The sequence below is a fragment of the Mobula hypostoma genome, chromosome 19, assembly GCF_963921235.1.
Source record: "Mobula hypostoma chromosome 19, sMobHyp1.1, whole genome shotgun sequence".
Lineage (NCBI taxonomy): Eukaryota > Metazoa > Chordata > Chondrichthyes > Myliobatiformes > Myliobatidae > Mobula > Mobula hypostoma.
In genome coordinates this window covers 19,615,859-19,633,114 of record NC_086115.1, presented here as the reverse complement: position 1 = coordinate 19,633,114, position 17,256 = coordinate 19,615,859, and the positions used below count along the sequence as shown (strand labels likewise).

The 17,256-nt window shown below is 44.2% G+C and overlaps 1 protein-coding gene across 5 annotated transcripts in view; it reads left to right on the top strand.

Annotated features, from left to right (window-relative positions):
- The window catches only part of LOC134358885 (uncharacterized), a 37,350-nt gene that overhangs the window by 1,362 nt on the left and 18,732 nt on the right, over positions 1-17,256 (top strand). For 2 of the 5 annotated variants that reach the window (XR_010020971.1, XR_010020973.1), the window contains exon 1: positions 7-620. The exons of 1 other annotated variant lie outside the window; for it this stretch is intronic. The gene's annotated coding sequence lies outside the window, so the exon portion shown is untranslated. Of the gene's footprint in view, positions 1-6; positions 621-17,256 lie in introns of those variants that run through there. 2 more of the 5 variants (XR_010020974.1, XR_010020972.1) reach the window with 2 other exon arrangements.

The following is a 17,256-nucleotide window of genomic DNA, read 5'->3' as shown; positions in this document are numbered from 1 at the left end:
GCGAGAGTCGCAGGCCCCGCCCCGCGAGATCGGAAGCGCCTGTCACTCGGCGCCGAGCCCACCACCTATTGAGCGTTCGCTTCGCTCGCGCCGTCACCGTGCCGCTCGGGCGCCGGGAGAGGCCATTACGGCCCGCGATCGTGCGGCAACGATTTTCTCCTCGACGGCATGGTGAAGGAAAATTCACAATCCACAGTGAATAAAAATCAACAAAGAAACTACGAATACTGGAAATCTGAAATAAAAATAGAGATCCATGCAAAGAAAACCAGCTCGGACAGAATAGATTCTTCAGATTGTGGAAATCTTGAGCAACACACAAAAAGCATCTCAGCCCAAAAGCGTCGACTGTTTGTCTTCATAGATGATGCCTGCCTGCTGAATATTTACAGACTTTTCAGTGCTGATTCCGAATACCCATGAACTGTTTTGAATACAATCAATAACTACTCTTTTAAGTAAAGACTAAAAGAAGAACGTGCCAGTGATTCAATTACCACAAACTGTGTAGAAAACTTAATTAGGGATTCTTATTAATGACAAACGAGCAGAATAATCAAGGAGGGAAAATCAGGTGAATATACGCCAGTCCTCCTTGAAGGGTCTGCAGTGGAAACGATGTAAGTGAGCTTCAGGTTCCTGGCAGTCAGCATCTCAGAGGAACTATCTTAATGTCTAGTACATAGATATAATATGTAGAAAACACATTAGCGAATCTACTTTCTTACAGTTTAAGGAAATTTGGCATGTCATGAAAGACTCAACAAACTTCTACAGTGGAAATCATTTTGACTGGTTGCATATGATCTGAAGGCCGGCTTACATGATGTGAAATTTGTTAATATAGCACCAATGCGATGCAAAGACATACAATTATTATATTACTGTAAAAAGGGCAATGTTACAATAGTCTTGGGGATTCCAACATCCAGGTAGATTGGGAAAATCAGACTGGTGCTGGATCCCAAGAGAGGAATTTATGGAATGCCTTTGCTTGTGGTTGAGCCAAGTTGGGAAAAGGCAATTCTGGACTGGGCAGGTGTTCAGTAATAAATTAGATTTGATTAAGGAGCTTAAGGTAAAGGCACGGATAGAATTATTCAGTTTGAGAGGGAGAAGCTAATTAAGTGTATCAGTACTACAGTGGAATAAAGGGAACTACAGAGGCAAAGTGATTGGAAGGGGACACTAGCAAGGATGACAGTAGAACAGCAACAGCTGTACTTTCGGGGAGCAGTGCAGAAGGCAAAGTATAGATTCATTCCAAAGAAGAAATGTATTCTAAGGAGAGGATGAGGCAGCTGTGGCAACAGGGGAAGCATAAAAGTAGAAGAGAGGGCATACACTATAACAAAAAAAATTGGTGGGAAGCTGCAGGATTAGGAAGCTTTTAAAAACCAATATAAAGCAATAAAGAGAGAAATGATGAAATAATGAAGGTAAGCTCACCAATAATATAAAAGCATACCAAAAAAATTTTTCAGATACAGTAGGAAGAGTAAAAGGAGCAGTGAATGGCTATTGGTCCACTAGAAAATGGCACTGGAGAGGTAGTAATCAGGGACAAACCCTAAAAGTATTTTGCGTTAAGTCTTCACTGTGGAAGTCACGAACAGTATGCCAGCAACTTAAGAGTGTCAAGGGGCAGAAGTGAGCAAAATTGCAATTTTTCTTGGGAAACTGGAAGTCTGAAGTATACAAGTCAACGGAACCAAATGGACTACACTCCAGTGTTTTGAAAGAGGTAGCTAAAGAGATTGTGGAGGCATTGGTAGTAATCTTTCAAGAATCACTAGTTTCTGGAATGGTTCTGGAGAACTAGGAAAGTTGTAAATGGTACTCCACTAATTAAGAAGGAAGAAAGGCAAAATACAGGAAATTATTGTACAGTTAGCCTGAGGTAGAGGGGCAGGTAGTGTTGATGAAACAGAAAGCCTACAGAAGAACTTAGACTGGATCAGAGAATGGGCAAAGAAGTGGCAGGTGGAATACAGGGTAGGGAAGTGTACGGTCATGGACTCTACTAGAAGGAATAAAGGCACAGACTATTTTTCACTCCTCATCTGTTAGAGCGTAGTAGTTTAGTGAGGATGGCTCCACGGACAGTGTTTGGTTCTGTGTGTGGGATATGGGAAGTCTGGAAGACCTCCAGTCTCCCAAATAAACACAGCTGCACCAAGCTGCAGCTTGATGATCTTGAACACATACGGGAGACTCAGGAGGTGATAGACAGGAGCTACAGGGAGGTAGTCACTCCAAGGTTGTGGGAGACAGGTAACTGAGTGACTGTCAAAAGAGTGGAAATGAACAGCCAATGCAGAGTGTACCTGTAGGCATTCCCCTCAATAATAAGCATACAACTTTTAGATACCATTGAGGAGGAAGTACAACCGCGGGGAGCCACAGTGACCAGGTCTCTGATGGTGTGGCTCAGTAGGGCAGAGAGGTAAAGATGACTGCAGTGGTGTTAGGAGATTCCATAGTCAGAGGAACAGAGACGAGATTCTCTGGGAGTGATAGAGACACCCAGATGATATGTGACCCCTCCCCCCACCTGATGCTAGAATCGGGGATGTCCCGGATCGAGTCCACAGTATTCCAAAGGGCAAGGATGAGCAGGACAGAAGTCTTGGTACATATTGGCACCAATGACAGAGGTACACAAGGTGAGAAGTCCTTGAAGAGATTTTAGGGAGCTAGGTAGAAAGCTAAAAGAAAGGACCTCCAGGGTAGTAATCTCTGGATTGCTGCCCATGCCACATGCCAGTGAGGGGAAGAATAGAATGATTTGGCAGGTGAATGCCTGGCTGAAGAACTAGTGTAGGGGGCAGAGGTCCAGATTTATGGATCATTCGGAACTCTTCTGGGGAGGGTACGACCTGTACAAAGGGGATGGGTTACACCTGAACCAGAGAGGGACCAATAACCTTGTGGGCAGATTTGCTAGAGCTGTTCAGGAGGGTTTAAACTAATTTGGCAGGGAGGGGGATGGGAACCAGAGTGATAGTGCTGAAGATGAGATAGTTGGTTTAGAGAGGCAAGGCGTAGTGAGGAGAGGCAGATTATAAGGAAAAATTGCAATCAACAGGATGAGTTGCAACGTAAAAGGCAGACAAAATCAAAGCAGGTGAATACAGGACTGAAGGTGTATATTTGAATGAGTGGAGTATACAGAATGAGCTAGTTGAACTTGTAGCACAGTCACAGATTGGTATGTATGATGTAGGCATCACTGAATCATGGCTGAAAGAAGATTACAGCTGGGAGCTTAATGTCCAAGGATACACATTGTATCGAAAAGACAGGCAGAAGGACTGGTGTTGCTCTGTTGGTAAAGAAATGAAATCAAATGATTAGAAAGCGGTAACCAAGGGTTGCAACTCCTGCTGGGAGTTGTATACAGACCCCCCCCCCCAATAGTAGTAAGGATGTGGTCTAGAAATTACAACAGAAGATAGAAAATGCATGCCAATAGGGCAATGTTACAATAGTCAAGGGGGATTTCAATATGCAGGAAAATCAGATTGGTGCTGGATTTCAAGAGGAGGAATTTTGTAGAATGTCTATGAGATGTCTTTTTAGAGCAGCTGGTGGTTGGGGATCAGCTATTCTGGATTGGGTGTTGTGCAATGAACTGGATCCTTAGGGGAGAGTGATCATAATATGATTAAATTCACCCTGAAATTTGAGAAGGAAAAGCTAAAACCAGATGTATCCATATTACAGTGGAGGGAAGGGAATTACAGAGGCATGAAAGAGGAGGTGTCCAGTATTCATTGGAAAAGAACACTGGTAGTGATGAAGGCAGAACAACAATGGCTGTAATTTCTGGAAGTAATTCAGAAAGCACAGGATATATACCTCCCAAACAGGAAAAAAAGCTGTATAAATATTATGCATCAGTCTTCACTGTGGAAGGCACTAGCGGTATGGTGGAAGTTCCAGGTGTCGGGGCAGAAGTGTATGAAGTTTTATTACGAGGGAGAAGATTCTTGGGAAGCTGAAAAGTCTGAAGGTAGGTAAGTCACCTGGACCAGATGGTGCACATCTGAAGGTTCTAAAAGAGGTTGCTGAAGAGATTGTGGAGACATTAGATTCTGGAATAATGGAAAAGTGCAAATGTCACTCCACTCTTCAAGAAGGGAGAGAGGCAGAAGAAAGAAATTTATAGGCCAGTTAGTCTGATGTCAGTGGTTGGGAAGATGTTGGAGTCAATCGTTAGGATGAGATCAAAGGGTACTAAGAGGCACATGATAAAATGGGCCATACTCAGCATGGTTTCATCAAGGGAAAACCTTGCCTAACATGTCTGTTGGAATCCTTAGAAGAAATAACAAGCAGGATAGTCAAAGGAGTCATAGTTAATGTTGTGTACTTGGATTTTCTTGAAGGCCTTTGACAAGGTGCGACACATGAGGCTGCTCATAAGCCCACGGTATTACAAGAAAGATTGTAGCCTGGATATAGCAGTGGCTGATTGGTAGGAGGCAAAGAGTAGGAATAAAAGGAGCCATTTCTGGTTGGGACCAATTCTTAATACGTTATATGCCAATGATCTGAATGATTGAATTGGTGATTTTGTTGCAATGTTTGCAGACAATACGAAGAAAGGTGGAGGGGCTACATAAGGACTTAGACAGATTAAGAGAATAGGCAAAGAAGTGGCAGATAGAATTAGTGTTGGGAATTGTATGGTCACACACTTTGGTAGAAGAAATGAACGGGTAGACTATTTTCTAAATGGAGAGAAAATACAACAAACTTAGGTGCAAAGGGATTTGGGAGTCCTTGTGCAGGATTCCCTGAAGGTAAATTTGCAGGGTGAGTCTGTGATGAGGAAGGCAAATGCAAAGTTAGTATTCATTTCAAGAGGACTAGAATATGAAAGCAAGGATGTAATGTTGAACTTTGTAAAGCACTGATGAAGCCTCACTTAGAGTACTGTAAGCAATTTGGGGCTCCTCAACCTTGAAAAGATGTGCTGAAACTGGAGAAGGTTCAAAGGTTCACGAATGTGATTCCAGGATTGAATGGCTAGTCAAATGGAGAATGTTTTATGGCTCTGGGTCTGTATTCACTAGATTTCAGAAGGATGAGGGGTGACCTCATTGAAACCTGTCAAACGGTGAAAGGCCTTGATGGACTGGATGCGGAGATGTTTCTTATGGTAGGAAGAGTCTAAGACCAGAGGATGCAGCCTCAGAATAGAGGAGCATCCTTTTAGAATGGAGAATTCTTTTAGCCAGAGAGTGACGAATCTGTGGAATTCGTTTCCACAGGCAGCTGGGGAGGCCAAGTCTTTAGGTATATTTAAGGCTGATAGATACAGGTTGATAGATTTCTGATGAGTCAGAGCGTAAAAGGGAAAGGGGGGGGAGGCAGGAGATTGGGGCTGAGGGAAAATGGATCAGCCATTATGAAATGTCCGGGCAGACTCAATGGGACAAATGGCCTAAATTCTGATCAATTAAATAACACAAAAAATTATATTTGTTTATTTATTTTTAGAGAAAAATAATCCAATATTACATGTATTTGTTAAATAATGTATGTGAACCTCAGGGGTTAATGGCTTCTACAAAAGCTATTTGGAGTCAGGTGTTCAAATCAATGAGATTGGAGGTGTGGGTTGTAAAGGTACCTATCCTATAAAAAAGACACAAAAAGTCAGGATACTGACAGACCTTCTCTTCTCAAGAAAGATCTGTTTATGTGCACCATGCCTCGATCAGAACAACTTTCAGAGGACCTTAGAAGAATTGTAGAGATGCACAAAGCTGGAAAAGGCTACAAGGGCATTTCTAAAGACCTGAGTGTTCATTATTTTACAGTAAGAGAAATTGTCTACAAATGGGGGAAACACAGTACTGTTGCTACTCTCCCAAGGAGTGGGCATCCTGCAAAAATCATACCAAGAACACCAGGCAATGCTGAAGGGAGTGAAAAATCCCACAGAAATCTCTAGGACTTGCTGTTCATGTGTCCACTATAAGAAAAACACTAAACAAGAATGGTATTAATGGAAGGACACCACGCGGGAAACCACTGCTCTCCAAAAAAAAAGTTGCTGCACATCTCAAGTTTGCAAAAGGCCACCTGGATCTTCTGGAACAATGTTCAGTGGACAGATGAGACAAAAGTTGAACTTCTTGGCAGTGATGCACATTCTTATGTTTGGAGAAAAAAGGGCACTGCACACCAACACCAAAACCTCATCCCAACTGTGAAGCTTGATGGAAGGAGCAAAGTAATTTGGGGCTGCTTTGCTGCCTCAGGGCCTGGACAGCTTGCGATCATTGAAGAAATAAGGAATTCAAAATCATATCATTTTACAGGAGGATGTCAAGGTAGCAGTTTATCACCTGAAGCTTAATAAAAGTTGGATAATGCAACAAGACAATAATCCAAAGGACAAGAGTAAATTGACAACAGAATGGTTTAAAAAAGAAAATTTGTGTTTTGGAATGGCCAAGTCAAATCCTACAGAAATGTTCTGGAAAGACCTGAAGCAAGCAGTTCATGTACGGTAGCCCACTAGCATCTCAGAGTTGAAGTAGTTTTGTAAGGAGGAATGGCCTAAAATCCCCCCAAGTCAATGTGCAAGACTGAACAATTGTTACGGGAAATGTTTGGTTGAAGTTACTGCTGTACCAGGGGTCACACCACTTACTGAAAGCAAAGGTTCACATACTTTTTCCAGCAAACATATGTAATATTGGATCATTTTTCTCAATAAATAAATAAAACATAGAATAGTACAGCACAGTACAGGCCCTTCAGCCCACAATGTTGTGCCAACCCTCAAACCCTGCCTTCCATATAAGCCCCCACCTTAAATTCCTCCATATACCTGTCTAGTAGTCTCTTATAAATGACCAAGTGTTATTTATTTAATTGGGTTCTCTTTATCTAGTTTTAGGACTTGCATGAAGATCTGATCAAATTTTAGGTCATATTTATGCAGAAATAGAGAAACTTCTACAGAGTTCACAAACTTACTAGCACCACTGTCCGTGGATTTTCCCTATAATCCTACACACCAAGGCCTTCTCGTGCCCCCTTCTAGCCTTTTTAAGGTCTTTCCTGGCTACCTTGAGCCTGTCTGAATTTTGCTTCCTAACCTTAAGTATCCTTCCTTCTTCCTCTTGGCTATATGTTTCACCTCTCGTCAACCATGATTCCTTCACCTTACCATCTTTTACCTGCTGTAGTGGGGCAAAGCTATTCAAAACCCTTAAACAAGCTTACATTTCTGCACAAGAGGAATGGGTTGCAGTTAAAATGGAGGGGAGCCATTATCCTAGTGGACTGATTTGCTTGTGAGAGGGGCTAAACTAGATTGACAGAGAATAGAACAGGGTTGAAATATCTAATGCCAGAGGGCATGAGCTGAAGGTGCTAGGGGGCAAGTTTTTTTTAAAAAACAGACTGGTGGGAATGCGCTTCCTGGGGTGGTGGCAGAGGCAAATACATTGGGGATTTTTAAAGGACATTTAGATAATGAATGACAAAAGTAGAATGAGATGGACATTGTGTAGGCAGAAGAGAATAGTTTAGTTGACCATTTGATTACTAATTTAGTTGGTTTAGCACGACATTGTGGGCTGAAGGACTTGTTCCTGTGCCGCACTGTTATATGTTCTAACTCAGAGCATGCATAGCTATATTGGACTAGGTTATTATTGTCAAACGGTATGGATGCCTAACTCACGTCTCCCCAAGCAGATCCTGTACTCCCAGTTGGAAGGTCAGAGAGTCCCTAATGGGCAAAGGAAAAACTACAGGTGGGTTAGAAAAGAGGAGAGTGTTGCATTTCAGATTAAGCATCACAGCTGTTGTCTATGATGAAGTTACTGTGATGAAATCCAGTGAGGATTTATGGGTGGAGCTGAGAAGTGCAAGATGCTCAGCTTGTTGGGATTGTTCTATAGGCTCACAATGGGAATTAGAAAAACAAATACGAAGGGAGACAGCAGATAGTTGCTATATTAAATAGTCTCATAATAGGTGATTTTACCTTCCCGAGTATAGATTGGAACTCCCACAATATTAAGGGCTTATATGGGATGGAATTTGTTCAATGCATTCAGGAACATTTCCTATTACAATATACTGAGAGCTTGACCAAGGAGAGGGCCAAGTTTGACCTACTTTTGAAAGATGGGACAGGATAAGTCACTGAGGGATGACTTTGGGATCAGAGACTACAGTTCTAATAGTTTTAAATTTGTTATGGAAAGGAGTTGATCTGATCAGCGAGTTAAAATTCTAAATTGGAGTAAGCCAGATTTTGACAATAAAAGACCCACATTGATCACGTGGATAGCCAGTGGCTTTTTCCCAGGGCTGAAGTGGCTAACACAAGGGGGCAGAGTTTTAAGGTGTTTGGAAGTAGGAAGTAACTCTATAACAACCTACCGATGCTCACCACTAAAATCAAGGCAAGAAGACTGCAACTAGCGGGGCACTGCCTACGCCTAGTCATCATGTTGGACCCCAAGCACAGGAGGATGAACCCTGGGTGCCCTCCCAAGACTATGGTCAACACACTCCTAGAAGACAATGGCGCGGCTAATGTAGATGAACTGAACACACTGATGAGCGAGACAGAGGAGTGGAGAGTCCGTCATCGTGCCCGATGCCGACCCCCTTAGCCTGAGTCGACGTAGTAGTAATAGAAGTAGGTTCAAGGGGGATGTCAGAAATAAGTGTTTCACACGGAGTGGTGGGTGCGTGAAATGCACTACCAAGTAACGGTGGTAGAGGCAGATACAATAGTGTCTTTTTAAGAGACTCTTAGATAGGTACATGGAGCTTAGAAGAATAGAGAAATTATATGCAGTTTCTAGAAAAGAGTAGGCACGTGGCCAAGTGGTTAAGACATTGGACGAGCGACCTGAAGGTCATGAGTTCAAGCCTCAGCCGAGGGAACGTGTTGTGTCCTTGAGCAAGGCCTGTGGAAAGCGGCCAGTGAGTGAGTGGGCCAGTGAAGGAGTGGAACTTAGAGGCTTTGATTCGAGAGGCTTCGACGAGAAGAGGCGGAGGACAAGCTTGCTCGCAGTTAGTCTTTACAATGTCTCCTGAGACGGTGATGTGCCTCTCATGTGAGATGTGGCAGTCTTGGGGGAACGCCCCTCTCCCGCAGAGTCACATCTGCCAGAAGTGCATACGGCTGGGCGATCTGGAAGACCGTGTAAGGAATCTGGAGCAGCAGCTGGATGACCTTCGACTCATAAGGGAGAATGAGGCAGTCATAGATGAGAGCTACAGGGAGGTAGTCACACCTAGGCTGTCGGAAGCAGGTCGTTGGGTGACAGGGGGGCGGGGGGGAAGCGAAGGTGAGCAGACAGGTAATGCAGAGCACCCCTGTAGCCATTCCCCTGAATAATAAGTTTACCATCCTGGATACTGTTGGCAGGGATGACCGACCAGGTGTGAGCCACAGTGGCAGGGCCTCTGGCACTGAGTCTGATCCGGTGGTGCAGAAGGGTGGGACGGAGAAGAGGAGGGCTGTCGTCATTGGAGACTCTATAGTCAGGGGAGCAGACAGGAGATTTTGTGGACGCGAGAAGGACACCCGCATGGTTTGTTGCCTCCCGGGTGCCAGGGTCCGGGATGTCTCTGACCGGGTGCATGACATCCTAGTACGAGAGGGAAAGCAACCAGAAGTCGTGATACACATTGGTACCAACGACATAGGCAGGAAGAGGGATGAGGTCCTGAAGTGTGAGTTTCGGGAACTGGGCAGAAGGCTGAAGAACAGGACCTCAAGGGTGGCGTTCTCAGGATTGCTGCCAGTGCTACGTGACAGTGATTGTAAGAATTGGAGGAGATGGCAGTTGAATGCGTGGCTGAGGAGTTGGTGCAGGGAGCAGGGATTTAGGGTTTTGGACCATTGGGATCTCTTCTGGAGAAGGTGGGACCTGTACAGATTGGATGGGTTGCGCCTGAACTCGAGGGGGAGCAATATCCTTGCAGGTAGGTTTGCTAGCATGGTTCGGGAGGGTTTAAACTAATTTGCAAGGGGGATGGGACCCAGAGCAATAGAGCAGTAAAAGAAGTGCATGGAGTAAAGCTGGATCTAACATATAGAGAGGCTTTGAGGAAAGAGAAGCAGAATAAACGGTGTAAAGGTAGTAAGGTAGAAGGGCTAAAGTGTGTGTACCTCAATGCAAGAAGCATCAGGAACAAAGGTGATGAACTGAGAGCTTGGATACATACATGGAATTATGATGTAGTGGCCATTACAGAGACTTGGCTGGCACCAGGGCAGGAATGGATTCTCAATATTCCTGGATTTCAGTGCTTTAAAAGGGATAGAGAGGGGTGGCATTACTGGTCAGGGATACTATCACAACTACAGAAAAGGTGGGTAATGTAGCAGGATCCTCTTTTGAGTCAGTATGGGTGGAAGTCAGGAACAGGAAGGGAGCAGTTACTCTATCGGGGGTATTCTATAGGCCCCCTGGTAGCAGCAGAGATACAGAGGAGCAGATTGGGAGGCAGATTTTGGAAAGGTGCAAAAATAACAGGGTTGTTATCATGGGTGACTTTAACTTCCCTAATATTGATTGGCACCTGATTAGTTCCAAGGATTTAGATGGGGCAGAGTTTGTTAAGTGTGTCCAGGATGGATTCCTGTCACAATATGTGGACAGGCTGACTAGGGGGGATGCCATACTACATCTAGTACTAGGTAATGAACCAGGTCAGGTCACAGATCTCTCAGTGGGTGAGCATCTGGGGGACAGTGACCACTGCTCCCTGGCCTTTAGCATTATCATGGAAAAGGATGGAATCAGAGAGGACAGGAAAATTTTTAACTGAGGAAGGGCAAATTATGAGGCTATAAGGATAGAACTTGCGGGTGTGAATTGGGATGATGTTTTTGCAGGGAAATGTACTATGGACATGTGGTCGATGTAGAGATCTCTTGCAGGATATTAGGGATAAATTTGTCCCGGTGAGGAAGATAAAGAATGGTAGGGTGAAGGAACCATGGGTGACAAGTGAGGTGGAAAATCTAGTCAGGTGGAAGAAGGCAGCATACATGAGGTTTAGGAAGCAAGGATCAGAGGGGTCTATTGGGGAATATAGGGAAACAAGAAAGCTTAAGAAGGGGCTGAGGAGAGCAAAAAGGGGGCATGAGAAGGCCTTGGTGAGTCGGGTAAAGGAAAACCCCAAGGCATTCTTCAATTATGTGAAGAAAAAATGGATGACAGGAGTGAAGGTAGGACCAATTAGAGATAAAGGTGGGAAGATGTGCCTGGAGGCTGTGGAAGTGAGCAAGGTCCTCAATGAATACTTCTCTTCGGTATTCACCAATGAGAGGGAACTTGATGATGGTGAGGACAATATGAGTGAGGTTGATGTTCTGGAGCATGTTGATATTAAGGGAGAGGAGGTATTGGAGTTGTTAAAATACATTAGGATGGATAAGTCCCCGGGGCCTGACGGAATATTCCCCAGGCTGCTCCACGAGGCAAGGGAAGAGATTGCTGAGTCTTTGGCTAGGATCTTTATGTCCTCGTTGTCCATGGGAATGGTACCAGAGGATTGGAGGGAGGCGAATGTTGTCCCCTTGTTCAAAAAAGGTAGTAGGTATAGTCCGGGTAATTATAGACCAGTGAGCCTTACGTCTGTGGTGGGAAAGCTGTTGGAAAAAATTCTTAGAGATAGGATCTATGGATATTTAGAGAATCATGGTCTGATCAGGGACAGTCAGCATGGCTTTGTGAAGGGCAGATCGTGTCTAACAAGCCTGATAGAGTTCTTTGAGGAGGTGACCTGGCATATAGATGAGGGTAGTGCAGTGGATGGGATCTGTATGCATTTTAGTAAGGCATTTGACAAGGTTCCACATGGTAGGCTTATTCAGAAAGTCAGAAGGCATGGGATCCAGTGAAGTTTGGCCAGATGGATTCAGAATTGACTTGCCTGCAGAAGGCAGAGGGTCGTGGTGGAGGGAGTACATTCAGACTGGAGGATTGTGACTAGTGGTGTCCCACAAGGATCTATTCTGGGACCTCTACTTTTTGTGATTTTTATTAACGACCCGGATGTGGGGGTAGAAGGGTGAGTTGGCAAGTTTGCAGACGACACAAAGGTTGGTGGTGTTGTAGATAGTGTAGAGGATTGTCAAGGATTGCAGAGAGACATTGATAGGATGCAGAAGTGGACTGAGAAGTGGCAGATGGAGTTCAACCCAGAGAAGTGTGAGGTGGTACACTTTGTAAGGACAAACTTCAAGGCACAGTACAAAGTAAATGGCAGGATACTTGGTAGTGTGGAGGAGCAGAGGGATCTGGGGGTACATGTCCACAGATCCCTGAAAGTTGCCTCACAGGTGGATAGGGTAGTTAAGAAAGCTTATGGGGTGGTAGCTTTCATAAGTCGAGGGATAGAGTTTAAGAGTCACGATGTAATGATGCAGCTCTATAAAACTCTGGTTAGGCCACACTTGGAGTACTGTGTCCCTTTCTGGTCACCTCACTATAGGAAGGATGTGGAAGCATTGGAAAGGGTACAGAGGAGATTTACCAGGATGCTGCCTGGTTTAGAGAGTATGCATTATGATCAGAGATTAAGGGAGCTAGGGCTTTACTCTTTGGAGAGAAGGAGGATGTGAGGAGACATGATAGAGGTGTACAAGATAATAGGAGGAATAGATAGAGTGGATAGCCAGCGCCTCTTCCCCAGGGCATCACTGCTCAATACAAGAGGACATGGCTTTAAGGTAAGGGGTAGGAAGTTCAAGGGGGATATTAGAGGAAGGTTTTTTACTCAAAGAGTGGTTTGTGCATGGAATGCACTACCTGAGTCAGTGGTGGAGGCAGGTACACTGGTGAAGTTTAAGAGATTACTAGACAGGTATATGGAGGAATTTAAGGTGGGGGGTTATATGGGAGGCAGGGTCTGAGGGTCGGTACAACATTGTGGGCCGAAGGGCCTGTACTGTGCTGTACTATTCGATGTTCTATCACACATTGCTCTGCGACAACGCTGGTGCTAAGCTGTATGGGTCCTAATGCCCTTCCCTTGGACAACATCGGTGTGGTGGAGAGGGGAGACTTGCAGCATGGGCAACTGCTGGTCTTCCATACAACCTTGCCCAGGCCTGCGCTCTGGAGAGTGAAGACTTTCCATGCGCAAATCCATGGTCTCGCAAGACTAACGGATGCCTAGAAGAGATTACATGGTCAGCACAACATTGTGGACCAAAGAGCCTATAATGTGCTGTATACTTCTGTTCTAAAAGGCAGGAACTTTTAAAAGTTGATTGGAGTAGGATTTTGCAGTATCGGCACATCCGGCAATATCAAGTGGGAGGATTTTAAAAGTGAGATATTGTGAGTTCAAGGTACTACACGACATTTCTTCGAAAAATAGAGGGTAACCCTAGGTAATTTCTAAGGTAAGGACATATTCAGCACAGCTTTGTAGGCCGAAGGGCCTGTATTGTGCTGTAGGTTTTCTGTGTTTCTATGTTCCAATTAGAGTGAAGGGCAAGGTTGTAGGGAACACCTGGATGACCAGGGATATTGAGGCTCTGGTCAGGAAAAAGGAAGCATGAGTTAGTTGCAGACAGTAGGGATCAAGTGAGTCCCCAGAGGAGTAGAAGTGATGTAGGAGTATACGCAAGAAGGATATGGTAAAGGAAAAAGTTTAACTAGGTAGAGAACTGGCCCCTCAAAGACCAAAGAGGACATCTTTGTAAGGAGCTGCAGGAGATGACATGGTCCTCAATCAGCATTGAGATAGTTAATATGAAGGTTTTAGGGACAGTGCATTACAGCTGAGGAGGTATTGGATATCTTAGATTGAGGAACACTACAGAAACCAAGTGAGAAATTGCGGGAGCCCTAGCTGAGGTTTACAGTGTGCATCACTGAAGTGCAGGAAAACTGGAGGTTTGTGAATGTTGTGCCTTTATGCAGGAAAGGCTGCAAAGAAACCCCTGGGAACTAATGAACAGCAAGTCTAACTAATGTAGTAAGCAAGTTACCAGAGGGGATTCTGAGGGCATGCAATTTTGGTAACACAGGTGTTGAATAGGAATAGGTGTCCCCCGCTTTTCGAATGTTCGCTTTACGAAACCTCACTGTTACGAAAGACCTACATTAGTGACCTGTTTTCGCCAACAGGTGTTTTCACTGTTACGAGAAAAGGCTGCACGCGAAAAAAGCAGTGCGTGGGAAAAAAAAGGCAGCGCACGCCCTGAGCAGCCACTCTCCCTGGGATTCGGAACTGCATTCTAGCCGGCATTGCTTAAACACATGCCTGTGAGCATCCGTTAACAAGATGAGTTCTAAGGTATCGGAAAAGCCTATAAGAGCTCGTAAGGGTGTTACACTTAGCGTAAAACTAGACATAATTAAGCGTTTCGATCGTGGTGAACGAAGTAAGGACAGAATGAGTTTGGCTTGTGGAAGCTGACAAAGATGATGTTGAAGAGGTTTTGGCATCCCATGACCAAGAACTGATAGATGAAGAGCTGATGCAATTGGAAGAGGAAAGGATAACAATTGAAACTGAATGCAGTAGCGAACGGACCGAAAGTGAAGTTGTCCAGGAACTGAACGTGAAGCAACTGCGTGAGATTTTCACTGCAATGATAAAGTACGACTTTAATTTTGAAAGCGTACATCGGTTTAGGGCATATTTGCAAGATGGTTTGAGTGCTTACAAAGAACTGTATGGTAGAAAAATGCGCAAGGCTCAGCAGTCAAGCATACTGTCGTTTTTCAAGCCTTCCACATCAGTCACAGCAGACGACGAACCTCGACCTTCGACATCAAGGCAGGCATTCATAGGAGAAGATGAGCTGCCTGCCCTGATGGAAACAGACGACAACCCAGTGTCCCACCACCCCAACCCCCAGGCCACAGACAGATACCGATTCACAGAGAATGCAGCAATAGCCAGGAGGCACAGAGCACATCTTTAAGAAAAAAAGCCGAAATAAACATGCTAATTAATTAGGTGCCGCCCAGCACGTAAATGTCGGCCCAGATCGGAGGCAATTGCCGATTGCGTTGCCTCTGATCTGGGCTGACAATTACGTGCCGGGCGGCACCTAATTAATTAGCATGTTTATTTTGGCTTTTTTCTTAAAAGATGTGATGTGTGCCTCCTGGCTACCGCTGTACCCCTACATTCTTCGCGGATCGGTATTGGTTGGTGGCCCGGAGGGTGGGAGCCACTGCACCACCCCAGCCTCCGACGACTCAGCCTAACACACCATCATCAGTGTGCTCTGCGCTGTCTTCCTGATTCCCATAAGTGATACTACACTGCACATAAATTATTTCTACTTTAAATAGGCTGTGTATTTTTACGTGTTATTTGGTATGATTTGGCAGCTTCATAGCTTAAAGGTTACTGGAGAGAGTGTTTTTGCCAACAGCACTTGTGTGAGGTTTTCTGCCGAGAGCGCTTGCGCCGTTTTTGCCAAGAGCATTTGCGTGAGATTTTTGCTACGGAGAACAGTGCAGGCAATGATTGTGGAAAAGTATTTCTACTTTATATAGGCTGTGTATTTATCATATTATTCCTGCTTTTACTATATGTTACTGTTGTTTTAGGTTTTATGTGTTATTTGGCATGATTTGGTAGGTTATTTTTGGGTCTGCGAACACTCACAAAATGTTCCCATATAAATAAATGGTAATTGCTTCTTCGTTTTACGACATTCCAACTTACGAACCATTTCATAGGAACGCAGTACCTTCGGATGGCGGGGGAAACCTGGTAGTCAGCATGGTTTTGTGCATGAGAGATACTGTCTCCTGAATTTGATTGAATTTTTTGAAGTACTTCTTCATGCCATGGCATGCCTTACAGTTCTGTTTAATTCTGTAAAGAGTTTATGTTTTCCTTGTGACCATGTCAGTTTGCTCACACGTTCCGGAGATGTACAGTTAGGGTTATGAGTTGTGGGTGTGCTAAGTAGGTACCTGAGGTGTGGCACAGCGCAATCTGATCATTTTAGTTTGACACATTTCACATGTGCAAAATAAAGCTAACCTTTAAAATAAAATTGATCAGGGCAGGGAGGTAAACATGGTCTATATGGACTTCAGCAGGCTTTTGATCAGATTCCACATATAAAGCTGCTGTGGAAAGTTAGATCACATAAGATCCAGGGAGAGCTAGCTAATTTGATACATAGTTGTCTTGATGAAGGAAGCAAAGTGGAAGGTTGTTTTGCGGATTTAAGCCCATGACTAGTTGTGTTCTCCAGGGGTTGGTGCTAGGCCCATTGCTATTTGTCAGTGATATCGATGTTTGAGAAGAAAATGTATATGGCATGTTCTGTAAGTTTGCAGATAAATACCAAATAAGTGGTGGTGCTGACAGTGAAGATGGTTGCCAGGATTTTGGGCATCACGATCAACTGGCTAAGTGAACCAACAGCAAATTAGCTTAATCCGGATAAGTTGTTGCATTTTGGGAAGACAAATGAGGTTAGACTTTCACAGTGAACAGTAGGGCCGTGAGTAATGTTGTAAAACAGAAACCTAGGACTACAAGCACGTTTCCCCAAAAGGGCTGTCACAGATCGGCAGGGTGGTGAATGCAGCTTTTGCCATGTTGATCTCCACCAAGTATAAAAGTTGGGACAAGGCCATATTTGGAGTATTTTATTCAGTTTTAGGTAAACCAGCTATAGGAAAAGTACCATTAAATTGGAAAGAGTGCAGAGATTTATGAGGATGTTGCCATGACTCGAGGGACAGAGTTATGGAGAGATTGGAGATTGTGAGCATAGGAAAATGAAGAGCACTCTGTAGTTACAGAGGTATATAAAACCATGAGGGGCACAGGTAGGATGAACGTGCAGTCTTTTCCCCAAGGCTGGGGAATCAAAAACTAGCGGGCGTAGGTTTAAGGTGAGAGGAGAAAGATTTAACAGAAACCTGAGGGGCAAATTATTCATCCATAGTTGTCAGTATATGAAATGAGCTGCCAGAAAAACCAATTGAGGAAGATACATCACCATTGGAAAGACTCTTGGACAGCTATATGTATAGGAAAGGTTTAGAGGGATATGGGCCAAAGGATATAGGATTATTTTAGATGAGAATCTTGGTTGTCATGGACCAGCTGGACACATTTCCATGTTGTATGAATCTATATGCTTGGAGGCAGAATATATAGGTGAGCTCCTAAATGTGTACTTTGTATCAGTGAAGAACATACTAATGCAATTTGGCATTTTGAGATTAAACAAGAGGTGATGTAGAGTCTTTTGAA